We start from the raw sequence: 18,170 nt of genomic DNA on the forward strand, positions 1-18,170 counted from the left end.
AACATTATAGAGTTTAGACAACAATCATAATTACAAACAAAATAACAATCAACTGATAAGTAGATTTCATTGTTGGAGGACAAGAAAACAACCTAATAGAGAATGAATCTTGGATGGAGAAGGTTTTGATCTTTGAAGACTTGATGTTGATCCTCTTTCAAGAGCTTGGAGTTCACCAAATTTGCTCCCAAAATCGTCTCAGTAGTCTCTGGTTTCGTATATGATAAAACAGTCCCTCAATCAGTAGGTTTTAAAGTGGAGAAAGTAGGTCAAAAGGCAAAAGTAGCTGAAAACCTACTACAGGACGGCGTCCTAAAGTTTGGACGGCGTCCCGTTCTTAAGAGCTGGACGGCGTCCCAAAGACTTGGACGGCGTCCCACATTAAAAGGCTGGACGGCGTCCCAAAGCCTTGGACGGCGTCCCAATGTAACGAAAATTGCTGTTTCGTTTTCTTTTCAATCTTCTTTCATTTGGACGAAGCCTAACACCTTTGATGCCTTGTTTTACCATTCTAGAGCATAAATTAGACCTTAACTTGTATCGGGATCAACCAAGGTCATAGATCATCAAAACTCTTTATAAATCACTCTCCGATACAAATTTGCACATCTTGGCCTATTACTTGTAGAAACGCCTTCATTATCCTTGATTCTAGAGCATTTTTACACGATATTGCGATAGATATATATGATGTTATTGAGCAATATCATTGTCTATGGTGGTGGGGCAGGAGAATAATTGTGGTGGTGAAATTGTGATTACAATTAATTACTTGAGAATATTTTGCAGGATATCGAAAGTATTGGAAGTGTGATTATAATTAGTTATTTTACATTAAATATATTTATGTCACGACTAAATACTCATGTGAACAATACTAAAGTAATTAGTCTTCACATGATTAGAATGGTAAAATACCCCTACCCCTTTTAGTATATATTATAATATAATTATAATATGTGCATTATGTATACAGACCAGATAATTAAGATGCTAGTATGTGATTTACAGAGACTAAGAACAAAGAGATTGAAGATCAAGTGAAGACTCAAAAGATTACATATATTTGAATAATGAATATTGGTTATGATACACGTGAAATATATATTGATTACGAGTAAATGAGCAAATTATGTATTAGCTTAATTACAAGGAAATACAATGTGATTGTGTTCCATCTAGCTAACTCGCAATATATATTGTTGGAACTTGGATTTGATTTGACTCGAATCCAATCCGCCCACTAACTCTCTTATTATTTTAAACCATTATGTTGATAATTGTTTGGAACTAAACACCATTTATACCAAAGCAAATAACCCGAAAAAGGTAACGTAAGTTGCTTAAATTGCCAATAAAGATAATATGATTTTTTCATGTGTCCAAAAAGGTAATGTATTTTTCAATTATTTCCCCTAAAGGATTACAATTTGAAAATGAGTAAAATTGAGGTAATATTTTTCAGCTGGTAATACCATGTATACTAGGGCAAATGTAATATCCTAAGATCGGGCCTAGATGTAAGATGACCTTTTTGTCCTTTGTGTGGTTAATTATGCTTTTATTTTAATAAAATGTTTAGTGTTATTTTATTATTTGATTAAGACCAGTTTGTGACAAGGGTCACAGAACAGGTTCGTTTATTTAATTTGGACTCCGATAGGGCAGTCAAATTAAATACGAAAGTTATCAGATAACTGGTAAATACGCGTGTGTGATGAGTATTGTATTTAACACTAGTATATAAGCAATATACCAGCTATTTCTATCATTTTCTTGAATCTTCTAAATCACCCCGTACCTAACACTTTCACCACTTATAAACCCTAATCTTTATATCTTGATTTGGAGCTTAAATTGTGTTTGAAATCGTTTTTCTTGTGTCATTGTGAGTCTATCAAGGTAAGAATTGTATGATTTCATGTTCAAATCAGTGTTTTAATTGGGTTTGAAACTAGGTTTTTGATAAATGTGATTTTGGTGTCTTAATGCTTAAATTTGGTGTTGTTTTGGCTCAAAACTTGTGGGTTTATACTTCTAAATGTTTTGTGTACAGTTATAAGCGGTTTTGAGGTCAAAAACGGGTCTAAGATTGAGATTTGGGTGATTTTGGTGCGAAACCCGTCAGTTTCTGCTGATGCTGCTGCACGAAGAACACAACCATACGGTTACAGCCTGCAATCGCATGATTACATGGTGCAACCGTACGGGTACATGGTGCAACCGTATAGGTACATATGCAACCGTACGGATGCAATGGTGTTGGTGCAACCGGGCAGAATGTGTGCAATTGTACGGATGCATGATGCAATCGTACGGATGGACTTACAACCATATGGATGCATGTGCAACCGTACAGATGTAGATCAGTGTTGCATTATAGTGTAATTTGGTTGTTTTCTAGCCGTTATACTGTCCGCGTGACTTATGATAACCAGGATGTAAATTCTGAAAATGCATAAGTGTTCGGTGGACTTTTAGTGACACTTTTGTTACTGATTTGCTGTACTGTGCTGTTTTGTACTAACGAACAGAAACTAACTTGATTTGCCTTATGTTCAAGTGATAAGGATAAGGACGCAGGTCAGTGATAGATTATCTGAGCTAGTTGCCGGTATTCGGTGAGTGGGTCTATCTCCGGATAGAGTATTAAGTAGCTGACGCGCTACTTGTTCTGACTCTTTATTAATATATTTATACTCTGTATGAATACCATGCATAGTTAGATATTGCCATGTTAGTTAGAACGATTGCATGATTGATTATCTGTGATCTTATGTGCGCACTGTTAGTTGGACACCAACCGAGGCGACAAGGTTGGGAACCCACCGAGGCAGCAAGGTAGGGTTTGTGTGAGGTTGACCGTGGTAGCCTGGTCAGGTCATGATGTTATTGATTGTTCAGTATAGCATAGAAGGTCACATATGTTACATCTGGACGGTTATGCAGTGGATTCAGTAAAGCGGACTATTGGTAGACTGTAGCCTGATCAGCTAAGTCGTGTACTCGTACAAGCCGCCGATCCTCATATTGTCAGTTGTTGTTTTTATGCTAGTTCAGAACGTTAGCATATCTGTGACCCTTGCATGTTCAGTTGCTTATGCTTGGTCTGTTAGATAGTATCCATTCATTTAGCAGTTGTGCTAATTCCCTCACATTTCCACCGATTGTAGGTTTAGGTACTGCTGGTTAGAAGGGTGTTACGAACGGGATGAAGTCATGTTTGATTATACGTTGAACTCTGATGTTTTCTCTTTTGTAGTGTTTTTATGTAACACCGATGTTTTGAGAAGTTGTAATGGATGATAACTAGATTGATTTCTTTATGTAAATATCAAGTAAGGTTATTTTGGTAATTACATCTATACTTCCGCTGTGATAAAAAAAAAATCAGGGTGTTACAAGTTGGTATCAGGGCTGGTTTAACCTGACTGGCAGGTTAATCGTAAAGGGGGTTCTTACAGTGGCGACCTGTGACGAAGCATTGGATCTTACCCCTTGCGATCCGTTTATGTGTAAAGGGTTGGCCGGCTGTGCGGAGATGCGGGCTGTAAAACCGGGCTCTGAGGCACTCTCAGTGGTCACCCTGTGCGCATGAACAGCATTGAGTGGGATGCGTCCCCAACTTATGTTACAAGTTGGTATCAGAGCGTGGTTTAACAACAAGTACGTGTGCGTATTTGTTCCTAGACCCTGAGTTAAGTCAAACATGTATGTGGGGTGGGGCTAAGTGAATGTAGGATATGGTGCATGTTAGTGTTTAGCAAACTAACAGTATTCCACTAAGCTTTTGTGCGAGTGTTTTGTAGCACAAATAGCAGATAACGGGGATGCAAATGCTACAAACTCGATCCACCCCGGAACGTTCAGTGCTCCAGATGAGGAGGATGAGGTTGAAGTTTACCAGGCTGATTATGTGGATGAACTGGAAAGTAAGCTTAAAGAAGCTCAGGAAAAGGTTGTCGAGCTTGAGTTAGCTAGACAGTCGGGTAATGAGGATACACCTCCGGGTTTTGCCACTGCTCAATCACACACCGTACCGCAAATTAACCAGTACCAATACCCATTACATAACCAATTACCTCAGTACATCACGCCACCACAGATTAACTACCACTATCCAAATCCAATGATGATGAACCAAGTTCAGCCACCCATATATCACCAATCATTTCCACAACAACCATTCCAACAACAATACCAGCCACTAAAAAGATGCACCTTTAAACAATTCAGAGATTGTGGACCGTCTCCGTTCTCGAGAAGTTCTGATCCATCAGTGACTCTCAATTGGTTACGAGAGGTTGAAAAGGCATTTGAGGCCTGTCAGTGTGAACCAGAACTGAAGGTGACTTATACCAGTAGGTTGAAAGATAGGGATGTGGTGTGGTGGGATTCGATAATAGCAAGTGTTCCTCCAGAACAAGTTCGAATGATCACTTGGGAGCAGTTTTACGGTAAGGTATGTGAGCAGTACTGCAATGTGTTTGACATGAATTGAATCAAAATGGAGTTTTTGAAAATGCGGATGACACCTCATATGTCAATTTATGAGGTAATTAAGAAATACATGGACAAGTTAAGGTTTGTGCAACAATGAGTGCCGGATGAGCAATCAAGAATTCAAAATTTTGTGAACATGATTTTACCTGAGTTTAGGACCTTTGTGAGGTCAGCACCGACGTTATCTCAGGCTTTTATTATGGCAAAGATGGTAGAAAGTGATGTTAGAGCAGCAAGGGGTATGAATATAGGGAATGTGGTACTGCAGGGTAGTCAGGCTACCATTCAGTCAAGTTCTAAGTCTAAGAAATCGTTTGGGTTTAGACCGAAGGGTAAAGGTAATCAAGTAAGCTCGGGGCCTGGTTCTGGAAAGAGAGAATGGTGTAAAGGTTGTAAGTCTTCTCACAGTGGACAGTGTTCAGAGGCAACGAGAAGGTGTTTAAGATGTGGTATGGTAGGTTATGAGTCTCAGGGGTGTTCCTTTAGGAAGAATGTTTGTTGGAGTTGTCACCAGCCGGGTCACCGTTCAGCTAGTTATCAGGCATCAAAGGGCGCAAGTTCCGGGGCAGGGTCAGGGGTGCGCTCGACATCTGTCGGGGGTTTCACAGCCTCAAGTGGACTAGAAAAGAAAGAACCCGCCGACTGCAGAAGCAAGGGCCTTTCAGATGACAGTGGAGGCCGCTACCAATACCGATGACGTCATAACCAGTATGTTCTTGATCAACTCAATACCTGCTAGATTATTGTTTGATTAGGGTGCAAATAGGACGTTTATGTCTATAGATTTCTGTACTAAGTTTGGGTTACCTGCTACTGTGCTGCCTGAGCCTTTTATAGTAGAGGTAGCTGATGGTAAGACGGTTCCAGTCACAACGTATGTGTCTAGAGCTAGTATAGAAATTGATGGTAGACCTTTTGCTATGTCCTGTTTAGTGTTGCCTATCCCTAGTTTTGACGTAGTGTTAGGGATGAATTGGATGAGCCTACATAAGGCCCACATCAAGTGTGATAAGAAGATTGTGACCTTCCGTTTGAATGATGGAACCCGAGTTGTGGCCCGAGGGAATGGGGTGGGTTCACTTTCAAAGGGGTGTGAGTCTTTTATGGCTTATGTTATTGATGCTAAGATAGAGAAGAGATCTGTTACCGATATTCCGGTAGTTTTGGAATTTCCTGAGGTATTTCCTGTTAAGTTACCGGGGTTACCGCCGGTAAGAGAAGTACAGTATAAGATTGAGTTGGTTCTGTGAACAACTCCAGTAGCTAAGGCTCCTTATAGGTTAGCTCCTTCTGAAATCAGAGAGATAATGTCTCAGATACAAGAATTGTTAGATAGACGGTTTATAAGACCTAGTTCTTCGCCGTGGGGTGCGCCGGTGTTGTTTGTAAAGAAGAAAGACGGTAATCTGAGAATGTGTATAGATTATCGAGAATTAAATAAAAGGACGGTTAAGAATAAGTATTCTTTGCCTAGATTGACCAGCTTCAGGGTGCGTCGTACTTTTCAAAAATAGATCTTAGATCCGGGTATCATCAGGTTCGAGTTGCAGAATCAGATATACTAAAGACAACGTTCAGAATGAGATATGGGCATTACGAGTTCTTGGTTATGCCATTTGGGTTGACGAATGCTCTAGCAGTTTTCATGGATCTGATGAACAGGGTTTGTAAGCCATATTTAGATCAGTTTGTTATTGTGTTTATCGATGATATATTGGTGTATTCAAAGACAGAGGCTGATCATTCGACACATCTTCGATTAGTGTTAGAGTTGTTAAAGAAAGAGCAGTTATATGCTAAGTTTTCAAAGTGTGAGTTCTGTCTTCGAGAAGTACAGTTTCTGGGTCATGTTATCTGCGAGGCAGGTATTAAAGTGGATCCATCGAAAATAGAAGCGGTAATGGGTTGGAATTCGCCGAAGACGCCGACAAAAGTTAAGAGTTCCTTGGGTCTTGCGGGTTATTATCGTAGGTTTATAAAAGATTTTTCTAAAATAGCGGGTCCGTTGACCAAGTTGACCAGAAAAGATGTAAGTTTTCGATGGAGTGACCAACAGGAACAAGCCTTTCAGACTCTGAAACAGTTGTTGTGTCAGGCTCCAGTATTAGCATTGCCAGAGGGTTCAGATGATTTCGTGGTTTATCATGATGTGTCAATTGCCGGGTTGGGGTGTGTACTGATGCAGAGAGATAAAGTTATCGCGTACGCTTCTCGTCAGTTAAAGACATACGAACGTAATTATCCGGTTCATGATTTAGAAATGGCCGCAGTGGTATTTGCGTTGAAGTTATGGAGATACTACTTATACGGTACAAAGTGTGTGATATGTACAGACCATAAGAGCCTCCAGTATTTTTTACGCAGAAAGAACTGAATATGCGACAGAGACGGTGGATTGAACTTATAAAAGACTATGATTGTGAAATAAAGTAATATCCGGGCAAAGCGAATGTTGGTGCTGATGCTTTAAGTCGTAAAAAGACCGTAGAGACTGTAAAATTTATGAGAACCGAAATAGCTTCAGACCTTATTGAACAGATAAGACAAGTTCAAGCCCAAGCTTTATTGGAGGAGAATTTAAAGACTGAATTGATGACTAAAATTAAAGACCAATTGACAGATGATTCTCGTGGACTTAAGATGTTTAAGAACCGAATTTGGGTGCCCATGCTTGGAGATTTAAGGAAATTAATCTTAAATGAAGCGCACAAATCAAGGTTGATTGTCCATCCGGGTAGTACCAAGATGTATAATGACTTAAAACTGATGTATTGGTGGCCAACAATGAAGAAATATGTTGCTTAATTGGTAGAAATATGTCACGTTTGCGCTCAGGTTAAAGCCGGACACCAGAACCTTATGGTTCATTACAACAGTTGAAAATTACAGAGTGGAAATGGGATCATAGTACGATGGATTTTGTAACCAAATTACCTAGATCTCATAGAGGTAATGATATGATATGGGTAATTGTTGATCGATTGACAAAGAGTGCACACTTTTTAGCAACAAAAGAGACAGCCTCGTTGAGTACTTCAATCGATCTATTGGCAATACAACCTTTGCTAAGAGAGGTAACACCTAGACTGTCTGCATCGAAAAACATGTACCTTCCAACACTGGTCACCACTTATTTAAATGTGGAGACTTTCATGGCACAAAGTGGCATGCCGATCACTTCCATCCATTTTTTGAGAGTGAATAAGTGAAAATTTTACGTGGAATTTTTAGCAATAAAATCACCAAATCATAAGGAGATCTGAGGGTGATATCTTTAACTTAGATCATATATAACCCTGCCTGTGACGTCAATGACAAATTGTGCATTTTTTGGTGATGTGGCAAGGTAAAGAAGTGAAGTTTTGTAATGGGAAGTGTTAAATTTGTGGTGGATGGTGTAGTAAAATATTATTGGTGTTGGATATAAAATATATCAATTGAGAATATATAAAAATAAATGCTAAAATCTGATTGGCTGGAGAGGATTTGACAATTTCTCCCCTTTCCGTTACATATATGACTAACGCCCATTTTTCGTCAGCTCTGACGCCCCATTAGAGGTGTCAAGAGCGTCAGATCCCTGCCACTTAGCTTTCCATATCATCTGACGGAAATTTTTGATGCCCCATTAAAATTGGTCTTAAGATCCCTTTAAATTCAGTATGATTTTCTAGAAATGTTCTAAAATGCACGAGACACACGAATCGAATCTAAAGACCCCATTTAGGAAATGTGTACAAAATATTGCCATATAGATTTCAGTTGAGAAGATGACAAATACAGAAAAAGGCGCTGTGATGTTAGATACTTAGATGTAACATATATGAGTCATCCATAAATATGATTCAGATACGCCTTGTAAAGAAATGGCTTAAAAATAAAATTAAAGAGGTTACAATAGGTTATCACTAAATCTCAAGGTGTTCGTATTGATGATAATCTGAGTTTCCATAAAGAGAGGTTCAGCTTTAATATATTTCCCTTAAGGTCAGGGTCAGTCTGCAACTTTTTGATTCCCTGAGCGATATGATTAAAAAGTGTCCCCATTATGTTCTTGTCGACAAACAACGTTCGACCATTTAAGGGTGTAAATTTCAACCGTGTCATGTAATCTTTTCTAGGTTTATTATTTAAAAAACGTACCAGAGAAGTTTAACTCTAAATCGTAATATATGTGACTTAAATGTGTATATCATTTATCATTTAGTAAAGTAAAAAACATAAGTTATTTGTGAACATATCTATATGCAAATAGCTAAGGGTGTGTTTAGATGATAAAATTTTAAAGCTTGTGAAAGCTTAAAAATATATACTTTATGATTTTAAAAAGCTTATTGTTTTTAAGCTTAGTTTGAAAAAAAAAAGCAGAGCTTATAAAAAAAATTAGAGCTTAAAAATTAAGCTCTTCCCAACTAACTTAAAAAATAAGCTCATAGCTTATGAGATGATAATTTACATAATTATATAATCATTATTATTATTTTCTTTTCTAGTCAATTCACACATATAAGCTGTAGCTCTTTCTACCTTAACAAATAATTATATAAATAATAAGTTCTAGCTTCCATCTTTAAAAATATGCTCCAGCTATAAACTCCAGCTCCAGCTAGAAGCTACAAGTTCAGCTACTTTCGTCCAAACATACCCTAAATATTGTATAATATAAATTTTTTTACAATTTTAATTAAGTAAAATTAAAAACAAACATAATCGACTATTCACTTTTATAATATACTCAATCACAATCGAGTTTAATTTATATATATAGTAAAAAATTCAAACGAGAACCACAAAAAGGGGGAACTGCGAGAACTTTTAATTTAAAAAGATTTTCACAAATGAGTAAATTTAAATCAGCCAAAAATGTTGATATAGAGTAAGAATGTATATAAATAGTTTGAAAAATCTTTTATTTTACCTATATAATCAAATATATAGTTTCTCTTTTACATGTACATATTTGTTTGTAAACATGTGGAGAAATTCATATGATTAACAATTTAACATTTAATTTGTGGTAATGAACATATGTTTGTTAATGATATGAACATTAATTAACATTTGCATGTAATTTATAGCATTTAAATGCACAAAAATTATGAAATTAAAAAGTTTTCGCCGTTCTCGGTCTTTTTGTGGTTTTGGTCCTTTTATTTTAGATTGTAATATTTTTGAATTGTTTTACAAAAATAGAAATTCTGGTTTCATTTTTACAAAAAAGGTATAACTGGATTTCCAAAGACCGGTTTGCCACTTTTCATACCAATCTGGCGTTATAAAGTCCGATTTCCTTGCACTTTTTCCAGATGGCAGCTGTAAGCACAATAACGCCACCCGTACCCTAAACCGGCCTTCCAAAACCGGATTGCAGGCTTTTATGAAAAAATCAAAAACCGGCCTTTCAAAGTTCAGTTTAAAATGCAGCACCCTGCCTCAATTATGGACTGAAACCCTATCTTGTCATGATCAGATTTCTTAACTTTTTATTATTATTTATACCACCATTATCTTCAATTTATTAACAACATCACAAACAACCTTTTTACATTTCAAATACATCAATCTGAGCTTTTTAAATAGATAAAAAATAGCTTGAAACTACAAAAAACACTAATCTCACACAATTAAATGACTAAAATTTGTTCGTTTATGATTCATTTTGTTTGGGGTGGCCAAATTACTTTTCATAATAGTTGGCTTACCGGTGATGAAACAAAAGTTAGAAGGAGTTTTGTGTTGTCTACGAAGGTTAACTGTATGCAATTAAACCAAATGGCTTACAATTATGTAGGGGGCCGATCAAAGAACACATTCGTTGAGAATGTTCTTGTGGTTTGTTTTTAATGGAAATGTTTGTAGAAATGAACTCACTGATGATCATACTTTGAAAACTATTTATTACTATTTCTCTTAGAATGATCCAAATTATCAGGCTCATATTGAAATTCAGTATGAGCAAGTATTTTCAAACACACAAGATTCGAGTTTAATGAATCCAATTGCATCTATAAAAGCTGGTCCATCAATAATTGTTGATGAAGTTCAAGAAGCATATGAAGACTCTGGTGATAGTATGTCAACCGCCACTGACGATACAGTTGAGCACTATAGTGTTGAAGTAAATGTTTCAAATGACTCCGATAGAGAGGAGGAAGTGCAAGTGCAACAAATTGCGCATGTTTCACGTTTCCAGTGTGTTAATGAAGAAAGTGAGGCTAGTAATCCTATTGCATTCGATGATGATGACGAAGAATCATGGGTTGTTTGGAATTCTGATCAACCCGATGTTATTACAAAAGGAATGATGTTCAAGAACAAAGCCGAACTTTTGTATGCTGTTCGGAGATGGAATATATGAAATAATAGGGAACTCATTGTTCAAGATAGCAGATCGTGTTATTTCAAAGCAAATTGCTACACAACTAGCCCAACTTACGAGGGTCCACAAGAAAGAAGACGTTGTTCGTGGACTGTAAGTGGTTTAGTTCATAATAGATACAAGGAATGGAAAATTGTTAAATGGAAAGATCAACACAATTGTTATAGAAACGTCCAGGAAAACAACAATCGTTGTTTAACATCTAGCTTGATTGCTAGTGACATTGCTCATCAAGTGAGTTAAGACATTGCTTTTCTGTTTCAGAACATCTAAGCATACATAAAACATATATGGCGGGTGGATGTTGATTACGCTAAGGCATGGAATGCTAGGCGTATTACAATCGAAAGAATGTATGGAACTTAGGAAATTAATTTTGCTGATCTGCCAAGGTATGTAAATGAATTAAAACAAACCAATCCTGATTGTAGAATTCTTATATGGCCCTCGAATTGAGAACGGTGTCGACAGATTCAAGTATGTGTTTTAGTCCTTTGGTCCAACTATTAGGGCATATTAAAGGTGTATTCCGATCATTTGCATTAATAGAATCCATTTGAAAGGGGCTTACAATGGTAAGCTGCTTACCGCAGTTGGCAAAAACGCTAACAATCAAATTTTGCCAGTTGCTTTCGCAATTTTTGACCAAGAAATTTACGATAGTTGGAATTGGTTTTTGGAAATGTTGCAACTCCATGTCGTTGGCAACAGAATGTTATATGTCATATCATAGATCGACACCCGGGTATCCTACTTGCCATGGGTGCAAATACATATGGTTGGGAACATAGGTATTGTTTGCACCATCTTGATAGCAACTTAATGAGTCATTTTAAAACTCCAGTGCTCAGAAGGTTGTGTTGGACATTCGGTTCAATAGCCAACTAGATACTCTACAAGAATGCTATCAAAGTAATCAGGCGTGTTAGTCAAGAGGCTTGAGAATATTTGCAAGAAGCGCGTTTAGGAATGTGGACTGTCTATAGGGATAAAGAAAAGAGTCGTTGGGGTAACAAAACGGCAAACATTGCTGAGTCCCTCAAAAACGTATTGCATCATGCCCGTATGATGCCGATTAGAGCGTGTTTCAATATACCTTTGACTACACTAGGAAATACTTTTACGATCAAAATCGAGAAGCTTTTCAATGGAATTCACCACTGTCCAAGAACATGTGGAAAATCTATCACGAACGGGAAATAAGATTGAAACAACCCAACCCGTACTCCGTACGATAAATTTTTTTTTTATATATATATACACATTTATGCGCCAATTAAATATGTAGACCAAATCACAAGTTCCATTAATACGTACAACCATTTCCAATGTTTACAAAAGGCACAAAGGCCATTAATTAAGTTAATACAAGTTTGACCGATACAATGATAGTTTATAAACCAAACGACCCAACGAGCATGGTTTGGGACTAAACTACCCAAAAGGTGGTCAACTTCCAAAAGCTCCTACAAGCACATCGTCAAGGACATCTAGTGTCCAACAATCCCCTTCCCTTTATCCTCACCTGCAACTAAAAAGATAAACAACGCGAGGGGTAAGCTAACGCTTAGTGAATGCAATAATTATACATGATCATATATAATCTACTTACTCGCATCACTTACACAACATCATATTCGAGTTTAACAATTCATCAAGCATGCTACATTAATAAGCATATACCAATAATTCACAATCCCACAAGTAGCTAATAGTACAATAGCATACAATTCATAAATTAATACTTCCAATACATAATTCACATAACCTTGGTTAACCAATTCGAACACGGGAAGCGGTACTTACAAGACCGTTGGAGTTCATAACGTCCACTAGTGTTACTTACACACCGCGTAATCACTAGTCCCCGGGTGATGTCTTAAACACCGCGACTAACTCACCCTTACAACAATGTGGCGTCTTAAACACCGCGACGAATCCACACTTCATTCAATACAATGAGTGGTGTCTTAATCACCGCGACACTTCCACTCCCATGACATTGTGGTGTCTTAAACACCGCGACAATACCACAAGTCAATCATACCATGAGTAGTGTCTTAAACACCGCGACAATGCTACTCGTTACTTAGAATGTGGTGTCTTAAACACCGCGACACTTCCACATTCACACCACACAAATAAATACATTATATACGTTCACGCATAATTATTCCACTCACCTTGACGCAAGGATGATGAATATTCGCTTCCAACTCAAAGCCAAGTACCTATTACATTAAGTACCAATTCAATACATAAACTAGTGGAATTAACCACATTACATTTACTTGGGCATTTAATGACTCAATTCGCATTGAATGACCCAACTACACCACAACCGCCCCCTTAAAGGCCAAGACTCGACTTTAATTACCAACATTAGTGCATTAAAGTCTACTAGCCTTAAATGACATCCACCTAGGGTAATTTACACCCATTTTACCCAAACTAGGTCAACTAGTACATTCTTGACCCAATTGACATCTCTTTCAATTCTAACAAGTGTTTAATGCTTACAAAACCATTAACACTTTCAAACTCACAATTACAAGACCAAAATCCTAGATTATGGCCATTAGGGTTTCATTACAACAACCTAACCCAAATTCACCCATTTTACTCCCAAATGGGTCATACAAGTTTCTATTAACCAAAACCCTAGCCATAATCAATTAAAACGCGAAACTTAGAGTTAGAACTTACCGAGACTATCACCACGTAGCTAGAGTCACAAGGATCAACTTTAATACTAGCTCCAAAGATCAACCCTCACTTCTTCCTCTCTCAATCTCACTTTGAATTAAATTGGGTGTTAGAGTTTTGGGAGAGAAATTGAAGAAAAAGGAAAAAGGAAAATGAAATAAATGATCTAGTGGACCAGATTTAATGCACCCATATGATCTATACGTCTATTTACCATTTTGCCCCTCAAAATCCCTTAATTTGAACTAAATCCGAAATCTGGCCAGCAGGCCTGCCGCGGCGCGGCATTAATCGTCGCGGCGCGACGATACACTAAAAAGGTTTATTCAGTTTAGGCTGGTTCCTGTTCTAAAATCCTTTGGTGGGCCGCGGCGCGGACCCCCTTGTCGCGGCGCGACAATTGACTGCAACAGACCCCTTCGACTATTTTACACAATTCCAAGGTTTCCTCAATACGCGTCCAAGCCTCAATCTAAGTCTCACGAGACCGAACACTACCCAAACTCATCTACATACATATATATACATTTATATACACATTCACACACAACTAACAAGTTAGCTATTCTAGCCGCATATCGAGCAAGTTATAGACGTACAATTGATTAGGTGTGTACCTTTAAGCGTGTACGGAATAACGGGGTGTTACAACTCTCCCCCACTTAGATCGGAGCGCGTCCTCGCGATCCAAGCCGCGTGACAAGCCGGAAGGTAAACAAAAACAAACTCTTCGGATTCCCATGTAAACTCGGAACCCTTTCGATGCCGCCATTGTACCTTGAAGGTTCTAACTTCCTTGTTCCGCAACATCTTAACCTTTTCATCAAGGATTGCGACCGGTTCTTCCGCATACTCTAACTTGTTATTTAAGGTAATCTCATCCAACGGCACCCAAGACGAGTCATCCACAAGACACTTGCGAAGATGGGAAACATGGAACGTATTATGAATTCCCGCAAGTTCTTCGGGTAACTCTAATCGATAAGCAACCTCACCAACACGTGCCACTACCTTGAAAGGACCAATAAACCGAGGAGCTAACTTTCCTCGCTTTCGAAACCGAATCACACCCTTCCATGGAGAAACCTTAAGCATCACCATATCATCATCTTGAAACTCAATCGTTCTTCTACCTTTATCGGCATAAGACTTTTGTCTATCTTGCGCCGCTTTAAGTCGAGCCCGAATCATTTCAATTTTACTATTCGTCTCCAATACTAAATCGGAACTTCCGATTTCTCTTTGACCCACTTCTCCCCAACAAATGGGAGTTCGACACCTTCGGCCATAAAGCATCTCATAAGGTGGCATCCCAATACTAGTGTGATAACTATTATTGTACGAGAATTCCACCAAGGGTAAATGCTCGTCCCAACTTCCACCAAAGTCAATAATACACGCCCTTAACATATCCTCTAACGTTTGGTTCGTACGCTCGGTTTGACCGTCCGTTTGAGGATGATACGCCGTGCTCATCTTCAATTGAGTACCCATGTCTTCATGAAACTTGTTCCAAAATCGAGACGTAAAGCGAGTATCCCGATCCGAAACAATAGACACCGGAACGCCATGTCGCGAGACCACTTCCTTGATAAACAACTTAGCCAAGGCCTCCGACGATATTGCTTCTTTAATGGGAAGAAACAAGGCACTTTTCGTCAACCGGTCCACGATCACCCAAATCGAATCATATTGAGTTCTCGCCGTCTTAGGTAACTTAGTGATAAAATCCATGGTAATGTGCTCCCATTCCCACTTCGGGATTTCTAACGGTTGCAACTTACCATACGGCTTTTGATGCTCGGCTTTAACTTGCAAACAAGTAACACATCGTTCGACGTATTTTACAACATCGCGTTTCATGCCCGGCCACCAATAATCTTTCTTCAAGTCATGATACATTTTCGTCGCGCCCGGATGAATGGAATATTTCGACTTATGTGCTTCATCGAGTAGCACCCGTCGGTAATCACCCGTCTTAGGCACCCACACCCTTCCTTGAAAGGACAACAAACCCCGCGGACCCATAGTAATAAACTCCGATTGGCCCACAATTCGTTCCGCGTGCTTATCGTGAACATAAGCCTCTATTTGGTCTTCACCCATCTTTTCAAGAAAGTCGTTAGTGATAATCAAACGTAACGATGTTATACGTATCGCCGGATGTTGAGTCTTTCGACTTAACGCATCCGCGACCACATTCGCCTTACCCGGATGGTAAAGTATCTCACAATCATAATCTTTCACCACATCCATCCATCTACGTTGACGATAATTCAAATCCCTTTGAGTAAAAAGGTGTTTCAAATTCTTATGATCCGAATATATCGTACACTTGACACCATATAAGTAGTGGCGCCAAATTTTCAACGCATGCACAACCGCCGCCATTTCAAGATCATGAGTCGGGTACCTCGTTTCGTGTTCCTTTAATTGTCGAGAGGCATAAGCAATGACTTTACCCCTTTGCATAAGGACGCACCCGAGCCCATTTAAAGAAGCATCACAATAAACCACCATGTCTTCGACACCTTCCGGTAACACTAACACCGGAGCTTGACACAACTTCTCTTTCAATAATTGAAAAGCAATTTCTTGCTCGTTTTCCCAATTGAACTTAGCACTCTTCCTTGTCAACTTCGTTAATGGAGAAGCAATCTTAGAAAAGTCTTGGATAAACCGACGATAATAACCGGCCAATCCGAGAAAACTTCGGATCTCCGTGGGCGTAGTCGGTCGTCCCCAACTCTTCACCGTCTCAATCTTCCCCGGATCCACTTGGATACTGCTTTCGTTCACAATGTGACCAAGAAATTGAACCTCTCTTAGCCAAAATTCACACTTAGAGAACTTAGCATACAACTTCTCCTTCCTCAGCGTCTTCAAAACTTCGCGCAAGTGACGTTCATGTTCGTGCATACTTTTCGAGTAGACTAGTATGTCGTCAATGAACACAATAACCGACTTGTCCAACATAGGTTGGCACACCCGGTTCATAAGATCCATGAATGCCGCCGGTGCATTCGTAAGACCAAAAGGCATCACCACAAACTCAAAATGCCCATAACGCGTTCGGAAAGCCGTTTTCTCAATGTCTTCCTCACGGACCCGCATTTGATGATAGCCGGACCGTAGGTCGATCTTAGAGAAATACGTTGCGCCTTGAAGTTGATCAAACAAATCGTCGATCCTAGGTAGTGGATAACGATTCTTGATCGTCACTTTATTCAACTCACGGTAATCAATGCACATACGCATACTACCGTCTTTCTTCTTCACAAATAAGACCGGAGCGCCCCATGGCGAAGCACTCGGTCGGATAAAACCCTTCTCGAGCAATTCTTGAATTTGATTCAATAACTCTTGCATCTCCGTTGGTGCTAAACGATAAGGAGTTTTAGCAATGGGGGTAGCCCCCGGAACCAACTCGATGCGAAATTCTACTTGTCTTTCCGCCGGAACACCCGGTAACTCATCCGGAAAGACATCTTCAAACTCATTAACTACCGGAATTTCACGAATAGGTGGTGGCTCATTACGAGTGTCGACAACATGAGCAAGGAAAGCCATACCACCGGTAATAACGTGACGTCGTGCCCGAGCAAAAGTGCATATCGGCACCGATCTCCTTCGTTTGTCACCATGAATAATCATCTCTCCCCCACTTGGGGTCTTTACACGAATAAACTTGTCGTGGCATGCAATATCGGCTCTATAACGATCGAGCCAATCCATACCAACGACTACATCAAAATCACCCAAAGTCATCGGAATAAGATCAATTTCGAAACTTTCGGCGCCAAACACAACATTGCAATTTTTACACACATCAACCACTAGCGCCGTCTTGCCATCCGCTATTTCAACTTCTACCGGACGACTCAACTTTACTAGCGGTTTATTTAACTTAGGCACAAATCTTGGAGATACGAAAGACAAATTAGCACCACTATCAAAAAGTATCCGAGCCGGATTAGAATTAACCATGAAAGTACCTGAAACGACTTCATTGGATTGTTTAGCTTCTTCGTTAGACATCAAGTAGTTACGACCCCTAGCCGTACCCGCTGCCTTCTCTATCCGCTTAGCATTATCATTACGCAACTCGGGACACTCGGGTTTCTTGTGTCCCTCCTTCCCACAATTGTAGCAAGTGAATTTTGTAGTAGAAGATGGTTTAGTACAATCACGAGCCATATGCCCCCTTCGCCCACAATTATGACAAGTATAGGGGAAATCCCCCGAGGCACCTTTCTTCACACTCCCCACACTCTCGGTTGGGCCTTTCTTTGACTTCTTGCTTGAAAAATTTGAGTGACTCGAACCTTCATACTTTCTCTTCCTCAACACAATCGCTTCAAACCCTTTCGCCATATTAAACAACTCATCGAAGCTCTTCACCACGTTTACGCTAATCTTTTCTTGATAACTATCATTCAAGGTTCGATAGAAATCTTCTTTCAACATTTTATCATTCCCGACATACTCCGGGCAAAATTGCGTCTTGGACAAGAACACGGATTTGAGAGTGTTCAAGTCCATCGACCCTTGCCTCAAGGTACGTAGCTCATCCTTAAGTCTT

Source organism: Rutidosis leptorrhynchoides, chromosome 5 (assembly GCF_046630445.1).
Source record: "Rutidosis leptorrhynchoides isolate AG116_Rl617_1_P2 chromosome 5, CSIRO_AGI_Rlap_v1, whole genome shotgun sequence".
NCBI lineage: Eukaryota > Viridiplantae > Streptophyta > Magnoliopsida > Asterales > Asteraceae > Rutidosis > Rutidosis leptorrhynchoides.